Here is a 19,305-nt window from a genome sequence, read left to right as displayed (position 1 = left end):
AACGCAAACAGTTGTCCCCGACCGAGTGTTGCAGACTGGCACATTCCAAAGTCTAGGACTATGTGCTGAGGGACGCACTAAAGCTTGGGGCAGCTGCCGCAAAGGCGCAATGGGGAAGGGTCGTTGCCTAAGACCTTTCTGCCACAGTGCACCGAGGGACTGGGAACTGTGTAGAGCCTCTCGGGATGTACAGCTCAAAATGAATGTCTGCAAATGATTGTAATATTCATTGTTTGTACTGATCCACCTTATGATGCATGTTGTAAAAGTTGAACCTGATTGTACTTTTGTAATGGTGATTTTGAAATGGTTTGGAATGTGGTTGAAGATATTTTATGAATAAATTATATTTTTTGCAACAAAAAAATACTGACTGGATAATGAACTCTCAAGATTCAGAGAAGACAGCTGCTACATTTCAGGGCCATTGAAATTCTGCTCAACCATCAAGTCTAAGATGCAGATTTACTGACAGACAAAAGCAGAGTTATGTGTGGACACATCACAGGAGAAGCATCATGAAATCATTCCTTTCAATTGTTAAATACGATCTTCTGCCTGAGGCACTCCTGAGTCACACAGATATTCCAAATGCAATGCACATTCCAGAATCACAGCCTCCACCCCAAAGAAACCTGTCCAATATTGGCTCGACCTTCAGGGAAAACTAATTGTCACCAAGAGAGGTTACAGATTCACACAAAGGTTTGGGATCTTGGCACTGGCAGCCTGCAGGTTATCAGAGGAAGACCAGGATAGAATGGCACCATGTTCAGGTTTCATTGCGTGACATGTTACACTCACCTTCCACTTACCCACAGAGAGTGGGTAAGAACCGCACCCCCTACCCTCGTAGGGCTAGAGAGAGGTACAGAATAATCATCCAGTGACTCCTGCAGGCAAGTGCATTCAATTCCCCTGTGATCCATTCCCTACCTCCTGCTCTAGAGGAATGGCCACTGGGCTGGGATTGGCTCCTTGCCCCTCAGGATAGTCACACTGTAAATCAGTGAGATATCGGGTGCATTGTATTCTATTACACAACCCAACCAATTTGGGTTCAGGGAGCTCATGGCACTTTCGCAAACTCTGTTCTAACTTAGTGGTTCAGTTCTTGATCCTGTCCAACTGCACTCACACATTGATCTTGTCGAGGGCTCAAAGGTCAATATCTGATCAGACCTCCCCCTTTAACCCTTCTTAGACAAACCCATCCGCACACTTTGAACATAACAGTAATGTCCCCAACTCCTCAGAAGGAACAGTTAAAGTTGTTCAGTATTCACTGCCTCAACATCTTTGTAAACAGAAGTGGTTAGAATGAGACTGACGGTACTGCTGCTCAGACACACTCAGTGACCACAGAAAATGTAGAGAGGGAGGTTTTAGTGTCAGTATCATATTTCAGAAGCATTCAACCAAGGACATAATACAAGTTTAACCCCCTGCACCCCTACTGCCCTGCTCCCACATCCCGTGCATCCAACATGTCCTATCCTAGCTCCAGCACCCTGACTCAACCATTGCCCCAGGCTTGTGCCTCTGCACCCCAACATCTCCAGGTCCAGCAATTCCTCTGCCCCGATACCCCCAATCACCTCACTGCTCTGCTCAAGCTCCCCAACTGCCCAGCCCCTCAACTGCCCAGCCTGTGCCCCGAGCAACCCTCCAGTGCACCAGCTCTTTCCTGCCAATCCCGTACCCCACATTGCCTCACCCCCCCCTCCTCCCCCCACCCAAAGCCCTCAATCCCTGCGCCCACCCCGACCTAGGACCCTCATCTCCAGTCCTCCATCCATCCCTACCTAATCATTACTGCATCATCCCCTCTCCCAGCATTTGAAATAAAGTTAATTTGTCTGATTTATTCTACAGAGCGTTTGAAGAGGTAATTTCAATGACAGAATCACCCAGAGAACAATGTGATTCTAGTTTAACTGGTTTCTGAAAACTCACTCAAGAGCTCCAAATTAAAATGACATAAATAGCAGGGCCCTCCCCTCGCCCACACACTGCCAGCTGCACAGATTAGTGAAAGGGTGTGGGAGAGACAGAGCCTATAGCAGCTCATTGAAAAGATGAAAGCAAGAATCACTAGACTCCAAAGACCTTCAGCAGACGGTGCACAGGGAGGTGGGGGTGGGGAAGTGGTGGTGGGAAAGAGTGAGAGAGCAGTGACAGTGACAGTGAAACCAACAGAACAGCGTTCCAGGATCAGGCAGGTCCAGCGAGGTAACTCCAGAAGTATCTGTCCCAGTTGAGTGTCATGTCAGCTACAGGTGATCTGACCGAATTATTGTTTAGAACCTTGGTGAGGCCACAGCTGGAGTACTGTGTGCAGTTCTGGTCGCCACATTATAGGAAGGATGCGATTGCACTGGAGGGGGTGCAGAGGAGATTCACCAGGATGTTGCCTGGGATGAAACATTTAAGTTATGAAGAAAGGTTGGATAGACTTGGGTCGTTTTTGTTGGAGCAGAGAAGACTGAGGGGCGACCTGATCGAGGTGTACAAGATTATGAGGGGCATGGACAGGGTGGATAGGGAGCAGCTGTTCCCCTTAGTTGAAGAGTCAGTCAGAAGGGGACACAAGCTCAAGGTGAGGGGCAGGTGGTTTAGGGGGGAATGTGAGGAAAAACTTTTTTACCCAGAGGGTGGTGACGGTCTGGAATGCGCTGCCTGGGAGGGTGGTGGAGGCGGGTTGCCTCACATCCTTTAAAACATACCTGGTTGTGCACTTGGTCCATCATAACATTCAAGGCTATGGGCCAAGTGCTGGTAAATGGGGTTAAGTAGATAGGTCAGGTGTTTCTCATGTGTCGGTGCAGACTCGATGGACCGAAGGGCTCTTCTGCACTGTGATTCTGTGAGGCCACTACCCTAAACTGCTCATGAGGTGCCCTGCCCTTGAGCCAATGAAGAGCTTCAGGTGTTTCATAAACACCCATGATCAGGGAGGGGAGAATAACTTTTACCTAAGAAATAATGTCTCCTGAAGAGGGTGAAAAGGAAGATACATAACTTGTGAAGCTTAAACGAAGGTTGTAAACAGAAACCAGTGAGGGCCAAACAAGACAACAGAACCAGTATAAGCCATCTCTAACCATCCCTGACAATCCAAAGACAATCGGGTCAGTCAGAAATAACATAAACCCACAAAGAACCTGTCATAAACCTGGCAAAACTCCATAACATGCAGTTCACAGACTATAAAATCCCATCGCCCCTCCCCCCCTCCCATACCCTGTAACAATCTCAACCTAATTCCACTGCCACACACACTGCCCATAGTGCTATATCAATCTCAAAATAATCTCACTGTCCTGGTCTCTCTCAAAGCCCGTTATCTGCATTTATTTCAACTATTTATCTGATTTTCTTTAACAGTTGCAAAGAATGCTCTCACAACTACTTCCATTAATTCATGAATAAAGAAATTCTCTGAAGCTTTCTCATTATTGAAACTATGATTTAAACTGATCAGTCCTTGTTACTAAGACCCCAGAGAACACAGCCTTTCCCCATTCACCATCAAAACCCTTCACAATTTTAAATAAATCTTCTCAGCCTTCTCTTTCTTTGGGAAAGCTCCTACAATCTCAAATCTCTCCTTGTAATCACAGTTTTCCATCCTGGTGACCTACACTGCCAGCTCGGTGTCATTTTTATGTTCAATCCGTTACTGCTCTCCGGTAAATTCACAGCCATCAACTTCGAGTCCAATAAATGCATCATGAATTTGTTGCTCTTCAACTCTGATGCCCAGCTCACATGAGGTGCCCGCCCACCTCGCCCACCCGCCTGGCCCGAGGTGCCCGCCCGCCTCACCCACCCGCCTGGCCCGAGGTGCCCGCCCGCCTCGCCCACCCGCCTGGCCCGAGGTGCCCGCCCGCCTCGCCCACCCGCCTGGCCCAAGGTGCCCGCCCGCCTCGCCCACCAGCCTGGCCCAAGGTGCCCGCCCGTCTCGCCCAAGGTGCCCACCCGCCTCGCCCACCCACCTCGCCCAAGTTGACTGCCTGTCCCACCAATCACAGAATCACAGTGCAGAAGAGGCCCTTCAGCCCATCGGGTCTGCACTGACACATGAGAAACACCTGACCTAACTACCTAACCCCATTTACCAACACTTGACCCATGGCACCTCATAACATTCGTTTATATAAATGACAAATAATAGGGGACCCAACACAGATCTCTGTGGTACGCCACTGGACACTGGCTTCCAATCACTAAAGCATCCTTCTGTCATCACCCTCTGCCTCCTACAATTAAGCCAATTGTGAATTCAGCTTATCAAATTACCCTGTATCCCATGTGAATCTGTCTTCTTTATAAGTCTCTCATGTGTCAGAGGCTTTGCTGAAATCCATATAAACTGCACTATCCTCATCTCCACACCTGGTCACTTCAACAAATTAATTCTAATTTGTTAGGCATGATCTCCCTCTGACAAAGCCATGCTGACTATCCCTGATCAAACCTTGCCTCTCCAAGTGGAGATAGATTCTCTCCTTCAGAATTTTCTCCGATAGTTTCCTTACCACTGACGTGAGACTCGCTGGCCTGTAGTTCCCTGGCTTATCTCTACAACCCTTCTTAAATAGCGGAACCACATTAGCTGTTCTCCTGTTCTCTGGCCTCTCGCGTGGCCAGAGAGGAATTTAAAAATTTGGGTCAGTGCCCCTGCGATCTCCTCCCTTGCCTCCCTCAGCAGGCTGGGACACAAATCATCTGGACCTGGAGATTTGGCAACTTTTAAGCCTGTCAACACCTCCAATACCTTGTCACTCCCTATATCAATTTGCTCAAGAACCTGGCAGTCTCTCTCCCCGAGTTCAATACCTTCATCCTCATTCCCTTGGGTGAAGACGAATGTGAAGTATTCATTCAACACTTTACTGGTGTCCTCTGGCTCCACCCATAGATTGTCCCCTTGGTCCCTTATGGGCCCTACTCTTTCCCTGGTTATCCTCTTCTCATTGATATACTTATAGAATATCTTGGGATTTTCCTTACTTTTACCAGCCATAGCTTTCTCATATCCCCTCTTTGCTCTCCTAATTGTTTTCTTAAGCTCCACCCTGCACTTTCTGTACTCCACTAATGTCTCCGCTGATTTGCTTCCCTTGTACCTGCTAAGAACCTCTCTTTTCCTTCTCATTGTATCCTGAATATCTCTGGTCATCCAAGATTCTCTGGGCTTGTTACTCCTTCCTATCAACCTATACGAAACATGTTGAGCCTGTACCCTCCCCATTTCCTTTTTGAACACTTCCCACTGTTCCTCTGTAGATTTCCCCACAAGTAACTGTTCCCCGTCTACCTTGGCCAGATCCTGCCTTATTTTACTAAAATCCACTCTCCCCCAATCCAAAACATTTTTTTTTTTTGCAACTTGTCGATTTCTTTGTCCATAACAAACTTAAACTGTACCAACACATCGAGACGCACACTCCATGGGCCAAAACACCCACCCGTCTCGCCGAGACCTGCCGACTCCTATCTCCCCGAGACCCCCTCACCTCCTTGAGATAACCCCCCCCACATTTCCCCCGAGGCCTCCTGCCTCCCCAAGACCCCACATCTCTGCCCCGACATGCCGAGACCCTGTCCGTCTCCTCTGACATGCCGAGATCCCCCCCACCTTTGTCTGCCCGAGACCTCCCCTGACACAGTGAGCCCTCTTTCCTCTCCCAACAGTAAAATCTATTAATCTTGGCACACTTAGAAATTTAGTCATATCTCTGCTTCTTGAATGCTCATGTTAACAGCTCATTGCTCCATTAAACCAATGCTCAAAGCTGCTATAGAACTCAGGCATTTACAAATTACACAACAAAGAGCCCGTCACTTACAAATAGACAAGTTTTTACATCAAGCTTGTTCCTCATAACTGTCACACAACCCAACACAGAGGAGCCTTGGACAGTTTTGGTGGGGGGGGGGGGGGGGTGTTGTTGTGGCCAGCGCCCTGACAGACGGGGGCCCTGTCGGCTCCAGCTTCATTCTTTCTGCCTCTTGCCCCTAAGTCAGCTGCGCTTTTTAAAAACTGAACTTAAGTCCAATGTAGAATAAATATCTCACTCTGGGTGGCCAAACCATCCAAGGTCACATCTCTCTATTCCATCTACCAGCATCATCACATTTACACTGTAATAAGCCCTTAACTTTCCGATGGTTGGTTACCCACAGATCTCTGCCTTTGGTCTCTGTTATGACCGATGCACTTGGTAAAGCGGAGTTTTTTAAAAATCCCAGAGGGAAACTTTAAACTGTCATAACCTATCATTTTAAGTGTTATATTTGAGATACAGCTCTAAATTCAGGAATCAGACCACCAGTTCTCGAGGTTTCACATTAAACTAAATGAAACATTTTATTAATTTACACAGGTTAAAATATATATACACGTGGCTACAAATTACTATCATAACTTTTGACAAATTCCCAAAATAATCTCCATTAAGGCAACAGCAACCCATAGATTGAACCAGACACCAGGCAAAGCATTTTCACCTTACAAATTCAAAATGAGATAAAAGTAAAATACTGCGGATGCTGGAAATCTGAAACAAAAACAAAAATTGCTGGAAAAACTCAGCAGGTCTGACAGCATCCGTGGAGAGGAAGACAGAGTTAACGTTTCAAGTCCATATGACTCTTCATCAGAGCTGATGAACATACGGACTCGAAACATTAACTCTGTCTTCCACTCCACAGATGCTGTCAGACCTGCTGAATTTAAAATGAGGTTCTTTTCACTGTGGAACCAGTTGGAGGCTTGCGGCTGCCTTTTGATCTGACATTGCCTCTGCTCTGTACACCCGAAAACTACTGAAGTTATACCTACCACCACTGATTGAATTCAAATTCTCATTGTCTCACCAATGAACTTTACCTTTTAACAATGAAACCCCATTCATTGTACCAATTTTATTAGTAATATAAAATATTGCTTGGTAGCTGCTAGATAGGCTTCATGTTTTCACCCCACTTCTTGAATGCTCTATTCAAAAAAATGCAAATACACTCTACCTCTCTGTTTACATCTCAAACTAGTACATATCAAAGCACCCAGACTAGCTGGTTTTAATCCAATTAAGACATTTCCATAGGCTAATCTCTATTTTAAAAGAAAAATATTTTCCAAAATATTATATACATTAATGGCTTTATGACATTCTCTCAACACAAGAATGCAGCCATCAGCAACTTTCAACTCTTCACACATCTCAAATCTGATAAAGGGTCACATACAAACAGACTAGAAACAAAAAACGCAGAAATTATACAGCAGCTCCCAGAGTATTGAGGACCAGGGAACTGCACAAGAGATTCAGAATTAATGCAATTCCCTTTCAGTTCTAGTTACCTCAGTCAGATCAAATTTCTAGGATGACATTTTTTCTGGATTTTTGGAACATCTGTCCCTCCATTCAACTGAGCTTTTCTGATGGATTCTACCCAGACATGCTGGACAGGTATGTGTAAATCTGCCAGTAAGCAATGGCTCTACCTTCTTGTGCTTCTGTGCCTGTTCCGTTACCAGTAGCTTACACACCATTTCTCTCTCTTCTCTCTCCTATTGAATTGGTTTCTAGTTTCAAGCTGTTAAATCCTTCACAGCCTTAACTTATCGGCTTTCACTGTGTCACTGCCAACTCAGTTCTGCTAAAGACAAGAGCTTGCGCACCCGAAGTCTCACCTGCGCAAGAGAACCTTGTGTCCTGGGATAGGAATTCACAATATGAAAAGCTGCTCACTTAGATTCGGCATCAAAATGTTCCAACATATTCCTGACGTCAAATTCTGCTCAAGCTGCTGCCCCCTGACCGTTTGCTCAGTCACAGCAACTCATCCTCAGGAGGAGTTACAAACACCAACATACACAGCACAAACGTCCAGCTGCCCCACACACAGGATGTCCCACCCCCTCACCCTCACCCCACACACAGGGTGCCCCACCCCCTGCCCCCACACACAGGGGGTCCCACCCCCTCACCCTCCCCCCACACACAGGGTGCCCCACCCCCTGCCCCCACACACAGGGGGTCCCACCCCCTCACCCTCCCCCCACACACAGGGTGCCCCACCCCCTCCCCCCACACACAGGATGTCCCACCCCCTCACCCTCCCCCCACACACAGGGTGTCCCACCTCCTCACCCCACACACAGGAGGTCCTGCCCCCTCACCCTCCCCCCACACACAGGATGTCCCACCCCCTCACCCTCCCCCCACACACAGGGTGTCCCACCTCCTCACCCCACACACAGGGGGTCCCGCCTCGTCACCCCACACACAGGAGGTCCCGCCCGCTCACCCTCCCCCCACACACAGGATGTCCCACCCCCTCACCCTCCCCCCACACACAGGGTGCCCCACCCCCTCACCCCACACACAGGAGGTCCCGCCCGCTCACCCCACACACAGGGGGTCCCGCCTCCTCACCCCACACACAGGGGGTCCCGCCTCCTCACCCCACACACAGGGGGTCCCGCCCGCTCACCCCACACACAGGGGGTCCCGCCTCCTCACCCCACACACAGGGGGTCCCGCCCACTCACCCCACACACAGGGGGTCCCGCCCACTCACCCCACACACAGGGGGTCCCGCCTCCTCACCTCACACACAGGAGGTCCTGCCCCCTCACCCCCCCCCACCCCCACACACAAGGTGTCCCCCCCCCACAAACACACAGGGTGTCCGGCCCCCTCAACACCCCCAAACACACAGGATGTCCCGCCCCCTCAACCCCCCCTCCCCCCCACCCCACCCCCCCTACACAAACAGAGCGTCCCGCCCCCTCACCCCCCCACACAAACAGGGTGTCCCGCCCCTCACCCCTTCCCCTCCACACACAAACGGGGTGCACAGGGCAGCCCCCACAAACAGGGGAGTCACTACACCCCCTCCCATTCCCCACTAACAGGGCAGCTTCACACCCCCTCACCCCACAAACAGGGCAGCCTGCCCAAACCTCCCCCACCACCTCACACACAAACACTGCAGCCTGACATACCCCCCCACCACTACAAACAGGGCAACCCGCACACCTCCCCTGTCAATGTGGCTGTTGGGGGTAGGTAGATTGACTCCGCAACCAAACGCTTGTCAGGGGATCAGACTCTGTGCAACTGGAGTCTGGTAAATTGGCAGTGTGTTGGTACCAGAGGGGTAGTAATCACCAGGAGCCAAGGTACCATGTGAAACAGTGTCAAAAGCAGGGAGCACTGCCTCAGGCTGTGGGCTGCTCACCTCTGGAAACAGTGGAGTCAGGAAGGGGATGCTAGGCACAAACTCTTAACCATGTGAATGTGAAAATTCAAGCAGGGCAATGGGATCCAAGCGCTTTAACACAGAGACTGGGTTAGCAGGGTTATCCATATGGGAGTATCTGCAGCCAGTGACTCACCAGCAATCTGGAGTTACTGAGAATCAGTAAACAGTCCAGAGACTGAAGACACCCCTTCCTGGTCGAGGTGCTCGTGCTTTAAAAAAAGGGACACAGCACTCAGGTGGGTATCACAAAACAAACCACAACAGCACACCTGCCCCTCAACACATTAACCAAAAATTCCACAGTAGGGAACTCACTTCTAACAACCCAACAGTGTCTTTAAAGTAAGAACCAGGTATTTGAAGACAGACCATAAGACGTAGGAGCAAAGTAGGCCATTCGGCCCATCAAGTCTGCTCCGCCATTCAATGAGATCTTGGCTGATCTGATAATCCTCAACTCCATCTTCCTGCCTTTTCCCCAAAACCCTTGATTCCCTTCCTGATTAAAAATCTGTACATCTGCGCCTTGAATACATTTAATGGCCCAGCCTCTCGAGCTCTCTGTGGTAAAGAATTCCACAGATTGATTACCCTCAGAGAAGAAATTCCTCCTCATCTCTGTTTTAAATGAACACTCCCTTACTCTGAGATTATGTCCTCTGGTCCTAGACTCTCCCACAAGGGGAGACAACCTCTCAACATCTACCCTGTTAAGCCCCTTAAGAATCTTTTATGTTTCAATAAGGTCGTCTCTCATTCTTCTGAACTCCAATGAGTACAGGCCCAACCTACTCAACCTCTCCTCATAAGAAAATCCCTCCATTCATGATATCAACCTAATGAACCTTCTCTGGACTGCCTCCATTGCCAGTATATCTTTCCTTAGATAAGGATAAATAATCGATAACTGAATTAAAACAAGGACCAGCAACATCATGAAAATACATTTAACAATCTTTAGAATCCAGCTATCAGACATCACCCCCAATATCAGTTTCTTCACACAGAGACCTTGCTCCTTTTTTTGGAATTCTTACGCTCAAACTGACAATCAGCAAATTACTTTGCTCAAGCCAATACTGACTCAATCGGGAGAGAGTCGGCTATATATCCTTTACCTGTAACTATGAAATAACTAACTACAGCCATGTAACTGAGACTGAGAGTAACTGATACATCATCACAGATACAGAAGGAGTAATTGTGACAGACTGACTCCAACTAACTGGGACCATCATTAATTTACATTAATGACTTGGATTCAGAAACCCAATACAAATTGGTCAAACTAGATGGGTCTGGAATAAAAACCCACAAGACAAGTTCAAATCTCACCAGGCAGTTTGAGAAATATCTGGAAATAAAAAGCAGGTTTCAGTGCAAGTGACCATAACACTGTTCGAATGTCAGAAAAAACAATTGGTTCAATGTCCTTTAGGGAAGGGAACCTGCTCTCCTTACCTATCTGAGCCTTTGTGACTCCAAACCCACAGAAAACTGGTGACTCTTAATTGTCCCTTGATGTTACATCAGAGAATACAGCACAGGAGGAGGGTATTCAGCACATTCAAACAGCCAGCATGTGGACAAAGAACTATCCAATTAGTCCACTCCCTGCTCTTTTCCCTTGGCCCTGAAATTTTCTCCATGTGTATTTACTCAATTCCTTTTGAAAGTTACCGTGCAATCTGCTTCCACTGCCCTTAGAGATCAGAACAACTCAATGCATCAAAAACAATTCTCATCTTCCCTGGGATTTATGCCAATTACTTTAAATCTGCGTCCTCTGATTACCAACTATCACTAGGAACAGCTTCTCCTTATCAAACCTCTCATGATTTTGAACACCTCTATTAAATCCCCTCTTAGCCTTCCCTGCTCTAAAGAGAACAATCCATGCTTCTTCAGTCTCTCCATGTAACTGAAGTCCCTCATCCCCAATACCATTCTAGTAAATCTCTGCACTCTCTCCAAGGCGTTGAAATCCTTTCTCAAGTGTGGTGCCCAGAATTAGATACAATATTATAGCGGGGACCTAAACAGTATTTTATAATGATTCAGCAGAACTTCCTCTTTTTACACCCTCTGCCTCTATTAATAAAGTCAAGGACTTTGTACACTTCTTTAATAGTCTTCGCAACTTGTCTTATTTTCAAGGATTTGTATACATACAGCTCCAGGGCGCCACTGCAGGAGTTCCTCAGGGTCGTGTCCTCGGCCTAACCATTTTCAGCTGCTTCATCAATGACCTTCCTTCCACCATAAGGTCAGAAGTGGGGGTGTTCGCTGAAGATTGCACAATGTTCAGCGCCATTCGCGACTCCTCAGATACTGAAGCAGTCCATGTCCAAATGCAGCACGACCTGGATAATATCCAGGCTTGGGCTGACAAGTGGCAAGTAACATTCATGCCACACAAGTGCCAGGCAATGATCATCGCCAACAAGAGAGAATCCAACCATCGCCCCTTGATGTTCAATGGCATTACCATCACTGAATCCCCAACTATCAACATTCTGGGGGTTACCATTGATCAGAAACTGGACTGGGCTAGCCATATAAATACTGTGGCTACAAGAGCAGGTCAGAGGCTAGGAATCCAGTGATGAGCAGCTCCAACAACACCCTACCTACCACCTTCAATACTTACTCACTACACCACCCCCGCACAGCAGCAGCAGCATACACCGTCTACAAGATGCACTGCAGAAATTCACCAAGACTCCTTCGACAGCACCTTCCAAACCCACCTCCACTACCATCTAGAAGGACAAAGGCAGCAGATAGATGGGAACACCATCACCAGGAAGTTACCCTCCAAATCACTCACCATCCTGACTTGGAAATATATCGCCGTTCCTTCACTGTCGCTGGGTCAAAATCCTGGCACTCCCTCCCTAACAGCACTGTGAGTGTACCTACACCACAGGGACTGCAGCGGTTCAAGAAGGCAGCTCACCATCACTGTCTCAAGGGCAACTAGGGATGAGCCATAAATGCTGGCCTAGCCAGGGACGCCCACATCCCGTGAATGAATAAACAAAAACACCCCAGGTGTCTGTTTTTACAACCCTTTTAACACTGATCACCATCTTCTCATGGCAACTAAGAATTGGCAATAAATATTCATCTTGTCAGCAATGCCCAAGAATGAATTTTTAAAATGACCAATGTGCTCAAAAAGGCGTGCAAATGGGGACAGCAACGACTTATGGATTGTAATACAGACAAGAATAAAGTGCTGCATATAGGAAAATACAAGCATGCACTCATTGAAAGCTCCAAGAAACAGCTCAGGATGAAGCTGCAGAAGGCATAGGGCACATTCAACATGTCCAACCAAAGAACAGCAGCAATTACAAAACCAGGAACTTAAACTACAGCCAAACAGCAGATCATATGTCACAGGGTGTGATCAAAATTTACAGAGCTCTGGTGAGAGTGAACTTTAACTTTCTATTGGAGTACTCAGGGCTGAGGGACAGACTAACAACCGGAAGTGGGGAGAGCAGATAATTCTATGGGCAGCAGCATCAACAATCTTTATCACAGTCAAGACCAGATGGTGCATTGTCTATTCTGATATCTGGCTATGTGGAAAATTGCCCAGGTATGTCCTGGCCACAAAAAGGACAAATCCAACCTGGCCAATTACTGCCCCATTAGTCTACTCTCGATCATCAGTAAAGTAATGAAAGGGGTCATCAACAGTGCTATCAATCGGCACTTGCTTAGCAGTAGCCTGCTCACTGACACCCAGTTTCGGTTCTGCCAGGGCCAATGAGCTCCTGACCTCATTGCAGCCTTGGATCAAACATGAACAAAAGAGCTGAACTCCTGAGGTGAGGTGAGGTGAGAGTGACTGTCCTTGACATCAAGGCAGCATTTGATCGTGTGTGGCATTAAGGAACCCTAGCAAAACTGGAGTCCATGGAAATCAGGAGGAAAACTATTCACTGGCTGGAGTCCATACCTAGCACAAAGGAAGATGGTTGTGGTTGTTGGAGGTCAGTCATCTCAGCTCCAGGACATCACTGCAGGAGTTCCTCAGGGTAGTGTCCTCAGCCCAATCATCTTCAGCTGCTTCATCAATGACCTTCCTTCCATCATAAGGTCAGAAGTGGGAATGTTCGTTGATGATTGCACAATGTTCAGTACCATTCGTGACTCCTCAGATACTGAAACAGTCCAGGTCCAAATGCAGCAAGACTTGGACAATATCCACGCTTGGGCTGACAAGTGGCAAGTAACATTTGTGCCACACAAGTGTCAGGCAATCACCATCTCCAACAAGAGAGAATCTAACCATGGCCCCTTGATGTTCAATGGCATTACCATCACTGAATCCCACACTATCAACATCCTGGGGATTACCATCGATCAGAAACTGAACTGGACTAACCATATAAATACTGTGGCAACAAGAGCAGGTCAGAGGCTAGAAATCCTGCGGCAAGTAACTCACCTCCTGACTCCCCAAAGCATGTCCACCATCTACAAGGCACAAGTCAGGACTGTGACAGAACACTCCCCACTTGCCTGGATGAATGCAGCTTCCAAAACACTCAAGAAGCTTGACACTGTCCAGGACAAAGCTGCCCTGCTTGATTGGCACCAGATCCACAAACATTCACTCCCTCCACCACCGATGCACAGTAGCAGCAGTGTGTACCACCTGCAAGATGCACTGCAGGAATTCACCAAGGTTCCTTAGACAGCACCTTCCAAACCTCTACCATCTAGAAGGACAAGGACAGCAGATACTTTGGAACACCACCCCCTGGAAGTTCCCCTCCAAGCCACTCACCATCCTGACTTGGAAATATATCGGCTTTTCCTTCACCGTCACTGGGTCAAAATCCTGGAACTCCCTCCCTAACAGCACTGAGTGTATCTGCACCACATGGACTGCAGCGGTTCAAGAAGGCAGCTCACCACCAGCTTCTCAAGAACAACTAGGGATGGACATTAAACGCTGGCCTAGCCAGCAAAGCCCACACCCATCAATGAATAAAAAAAATCAAAGTGAAACACTTCATAGCATGGAGGGAGTGACAGCAGCCAAATGCTTTGGTCCATGTATGAACTAATGATATATACTCAGGTCTTGCAAAGGCAGTTTAAGAAATTCAGCATTAGATTCTAAAACAAGATGGTTATGTGTGTGTGGCTTCCTATGTGCTTGTGTGGAAGGATTACATTCTTGGAATAATGGAGCAAATTATTAAACAAGCCAACTTCCACCTGGCTTAAAAATGATGCGAACTGAGTGCTTAATATACAAGGATATAACCTTGTAAGGATAAAACCAGCAATTTCAGACCAGTCAGTTTCACCTCAGTGGTGGGCAAGATTCTAGAAACAATTATTCGGGATAGAATTAGTGGTCACATGGAAAAATGAGCCAGCATGGATTTCTAAAGCAGAAATCGTGTTTAACTAACTTGGAGGTTTTTGAAGAGGTAATAGAAAAGGTCGATGAGGGTAATGCTATTGATGTGGTGTACATGGACTTGCAAAAGGCATTTGACACAGTGCCACACAACTAACTTGTGAGAAAAGTTATTGCTCATGGAATAAAAACATGGATACAAAATTGGCTGAAAAATAGGAAGCAAAGAGTAATGGTCAATGGATATTTTTCAGGTTGGAGAAAGATTTGTAGTGGAGTTCCCCAGGGGTCGGTACTGGGACCCTTGCTTTTCCTAATATACATTAATGATCTAGATCTTGGTGTGCGTGGGCCAATTTCAAAGTTTGTGGATTATACAAAGCTTGGGAGTGTTGTGAACGGTGGAGAAGGACGGTGTGGAACTTCAAGAGGACATAGACAAGTTGGTGGAGTGGGCTGATAGGTGGCAGATGAAGTTAAATGCGGAGAAGTGTGAGGGGATGCATTTTGGTAGGAAGAACATGGACAGACAATATAAAATAAGGGGTGAAATTTTGAAGGGGTTGCAGGAGCAAAAAGACCTCGGTGTATATGTGCATAGATCATTGAAGATGGCAGGACAGGTGGAGAGCAGTTAATAAAGCATATAGTATCATGGGCTTTATTGATAGAGGCACAGACTACAAGAGCAGGGAGGTTATGCTGCATTCATTTCAGACACTCGTTAGACCTCAGCTGGAGTACTGTGTACAGTTCTGGGCACCACATTATAGGAAGGATGTGAACACATTGGAGAGAGTGCAGAAGAGGGTTACAAAAATGGTTCCAGGGATGAGAAGCTTCAGCTTTTTAAAATTCATTCACGGGATGTGGGCTTCGCTGGCTGGGCCAGCATTTATTGCCCATCCCTAATTGCCCTTAAGAAGGTGGTGGTGAGTTGCCTTCTTGAACCGCTGTAGTCCATGTGGTATAGGTTAAGTAGGGAGTTCCATGATGTTGACCCAGCGACAGTGAAGGAACGGCGAAATATTTCCAAGTCAGGATGGTGAGTGACTTGGAGGGGAAGTTCCAGGTGGTGGTGTTCCCATCTATCTGCTGTCCTTGTCCTTCCAGATGGTGGTGGTCGAGGGTTTGGAAGGTGCTGTCGAAGGAGCCTTGGTGAATTCCTGCAGTGCATCTTGTAGATGGTACACACTGCTGCTACTGTGCATCAGTGGTGAAGGGAGTGAATGTTTGTTGATGTGGTGCCAATCAAGTGGCTGCTTTGTCTTGGATGGTGTCCAGCTTCTTCAGCGCTGGAGTTGCACTCATCCAGGCAAGTGGAGAGTATATCATCATACTCCTGACTTGTGCCTTTTAGATGGTGGATAGGCTTTGGGGAAGTCAGGAGGTGGGTTACTTGGAACCTAAGATTGTTACCTTTAGCAGAGATTCCTAGCTTCTGACCTGCTCCTGAAGCCACAGTATTCATATGGCTAGTCCAGTTCAGTGTCTGGTCAATGGTAATTCCCAGGATGTTGATATTGGGGGATTCGGTGATGGTAATGCCATTGAACATCAAGGGGCGATGGTTAGATTCTGTCTTGTTGAAGATGGTGATTGCCTTTCACTTGTGTGGCGCGAATGTTACTTGCTACTTGTCACCCAAGACTGGATATTGTCTATGAGGATAGATTGGAGAGGTTGGGCCTGTTCTCCTTGGAGAGGAGACGGCTAAAAGAAGATTTGATAGAGATGTGCAAAATCATGAGGGGTCTGCACAGAGTAGATAGGGAGAAGCTGTTCCCATTCATAAAAGGATCAGGAGCAAGAGGGCACAGGTTTAAAGTAATTTGCAAAAGAAGCAAATGTGATGGGAGAAAAAACTTTTTCACACAGCGAGTGGCTCGGGTCTGAAATGCACAGCCTGGAAGTGTGGTGGAGGCAGGTTCAATCGATGCTTTCAAGAGGACATTAGATGATTATTTGAATAGAAACAATGTGCAGGGGTACGAGGAAAAGGCAGGGCAATGACACTAGATCATAATGCTTATTTGGAGAGCCGGTGCAGACATGATGGGCTGAATGGCTTCCTTCCGTGCCATTAAGATTCTGTGATTCTGTGAAATATTCTCCCAGCAACACCCTGCAAGGTAGATACATTTGGAGCTATGGAGGACGTGACAGTCACTGCAACAGATATGAAGACAACTGGAGGTCATTGATCTGAAACGTTAATTGCTTCTCTCTCCACAGATGCCACATGACCTGCTGAGTATTTCCAGCATTTTCTGTTTTTATTTCAGGTTTCCAACACCTGCACATTTTGATTTTGGAATCTAAGATTGTTACCTCTAGCAGAGATTAGGAAGCAAGAAAAGGGAGTGAGTTCAGTGTTTATGAGAATGGTCAGTTTCAGAAAGATGAGACAACAATTTCAACTATCCTGAATAAAGATGCATGTCTGAGATTAAAGTGGGAATCACGTCTTAGAACATATTCGGGTCTGCTCTCTAAATCAAATAGCTGATTTATAAAAGGACATCTGGAATACAGACGGACAAAAGGAATGAGGAGAGCTTCAACAACTTATATTTAAAAAGAGCTCTGAATGTCGTAGAGCATCCGAGGTACTTCACAGGAGCATTATCATACAAAACCTGACACCCAGTCATGGAAGGGGATGTTAGGACAGGTGATCAAAAGCTTGGTCAAAGAGACAGGTTTTAAGAAATAATTTAACATATCATTGTGGATCAGGGAAGGTCACACAGGAGACCACCATTCGGTCCATCATGGCTACACTGGCCAAGAAACAGCTATCCGTCCTAATTCTACTTATCAGCTTTTGATCTGTGACTGTAGGTTCAATGCATATCCAAGAATATTTTTAAATGTATGAGTTTTTCTGCCTTGAACATCCATTCAGGCAGTGAGTTCCAGACCCTCACCACCCTCTGGGTAAAAAGAAAAGAAATAGAGTTAAAGCGGTAGAGAGGTTTAGGGAGGGAATTCCAAAGCTTAGAGCCCAGGAAGCTGAAGGTACAGATATCAATGGTGAAACAATTAAAATAGGGGGTTCCCAAGAAAGAGATCTTGGAGGGATGTGGGGCTGAAGGAGATTACAGAGACAGGCAGGGGTTAGGCATTGTAGAATTGGAAAAGAAGGCTTTAATTTTAAATCAAGACGTTGCTTGACCAGGAGGCAATTTCGGTCCAGGAGCATAGGGGTGATAGGTGAACAGGACTTGATGCAAGTGAAGACACTGGTGGGAGAGATTTGGATGACCTTAAGTTTACGGAAGGTAAAATGTGGGAGGCTAGCTGGGAGTAATACTGAATTGAGTCTGGAGGTAACAAAGGAATGAGAGGGTTTCAGCACCAGATGGATCTAAAGCAGGGACAGAGACGAGCAATGTTACGGAGGTAGAAACATGAAATCTTAGTGATGGTGTGCATGAGTTTGGAAGACCATCTCGGAATAAAATAAGATACCAAGGTTGAAAAGAGTCTCGTTTTGCCTCAGACAGTTGTCAGGGAGAAAGATGGAGTCAGTGGTTAAGGAAGAAATTTGTGGGAGGGACTGAAGGAAATGGCTTCAGAAATTCCAATATTTGATTAGGGGAAATTTCTGCTTACCCAATACTGTCAGATGCAATACAAGCAGTCTGGCAACTTGGAGACAGTGGAGAAATCCAGAGAGAGAGAGAGAGAGAGAGAGAGAGAGAGGTGGTAGTGAGGTACAGCTAGGTGCCATCAGCTTAAATGTGAAAACTAACACTGATTCTCTGACAATGATTAGATGGATTAATAAATTAGAAAGATAGTGTAATAGAATAAGCAACAGATTAATTAAATGTGAGAAGTGCAAAGACCTATATTTTGGCGGAGAAATAAAGAGCAGTAAAGAGTGAATGAAGGACACTAGAGAGACCTAGGGGTTAGGTACTGAACTCACTAGCATTTGCATGGTTATAAAAAAGTCTAGAAAGACCAACAACATTTATATTTAAAAAATGGGAGCTCATAACACAAGAGTAAAGAAATAACAAGTTGAGACTAAACGTTGTTTATGCTACAGTGAATGCACATTTTGGGAATCCCAGTACAGGAAGGACATTAAAGGCAATGACAGTGCTGGGGAGGTTTGAAAGCTGGGGAATTATAATTAGGAGGCGAGACTGGGTCAAGGAGCTGCATGAATCCAGTTCCCAGAGGAGAACAAGGAGATTTTAAGTGTTTTTAAATTATGAAGGGTTTGATATAGAGTATAGAGGGGAGAGGGGGGGGAAGTGCGTGAGAGGAGGGAGGGAGGGAGGGAGGCTGGGGGGAGTGCGTGCGAGAAGGGAGGGAGGGGGAAGTGCGTGCGAGGAGGGAGGGAGGGAGGGGGAGCGAGAGGAGGGAGGGAGTGGGGAAGAAAGAGGGAGGGAGGGAGGGCGGGGGGAGCGAGAGGAAGGAGGGAGGGCATGGGGAGCGAGAGGAGGGAGGGAGGGCGGGGGGAGCGAGAGGAAGGAGGGAGGGCATGGGGAGCGAGAGGAGGGAGGGAGGGCGGGGGGAGCGAGAGGAAGGTGGGAGGGAGGGAGGGGGGCGGGAGAGAGGGGGAAGTGAGAGGAGGAAGGGAGGGGGGCGTGAGAGGAGGGAGGGGGGCGTGA

At 47.0% G+C, this 19,305-nt stretch overlaps 1 protein-coding gene across 3 annotated transcripts in view; it reads right to left on the bottom strand.

Moving 5' to 3' along the window:
* Nucleotides 1-13,273, bottom strand: part of LOC121279898 (protein kinase C delta type-like) — a 59,407-nt gene extending 46,134 nt beyond the window's left edge. Inside the window, exon 1 of one of the 3 annotated variants that reach the window (XM_041191431.1) lies at nt 13,256-13,273. The gene's annotated coding sequence lies outside the window, so the exon portion shown is untranslated. Of the gene's footprint in view, nt 1-9,415; nt 9,493-11,454; nt 11,473-13,255 lie in introns of those variants that run through there. The other 2 variants (XM_041191433.1, XM_041191430.1) reach the window with 2 other exon arrangements.
* Nucleotides 13,274-19,305: the final 6,032 nt, after the last annotated feature.

This window comes from Carcharodon carcharias, chromosome 7 (genome assembly GCF_017639515.1).
Source record: "Carcharodon carcharias isolate sCarCar2 chromosome 7, sCarCar2.pri, whole genome shotgun sequence".
Taxonomy (NCBI): domain Eukaryota; kingdom Metazoa; phylum Chordata; class Chondrichthyes; order Lamniformes; family Lamnidae; genus Carcharodon; species Carcharodon carcharias.
This window is presented reverse-complemented; position numbering and strand designations above follow the sequence as displayed.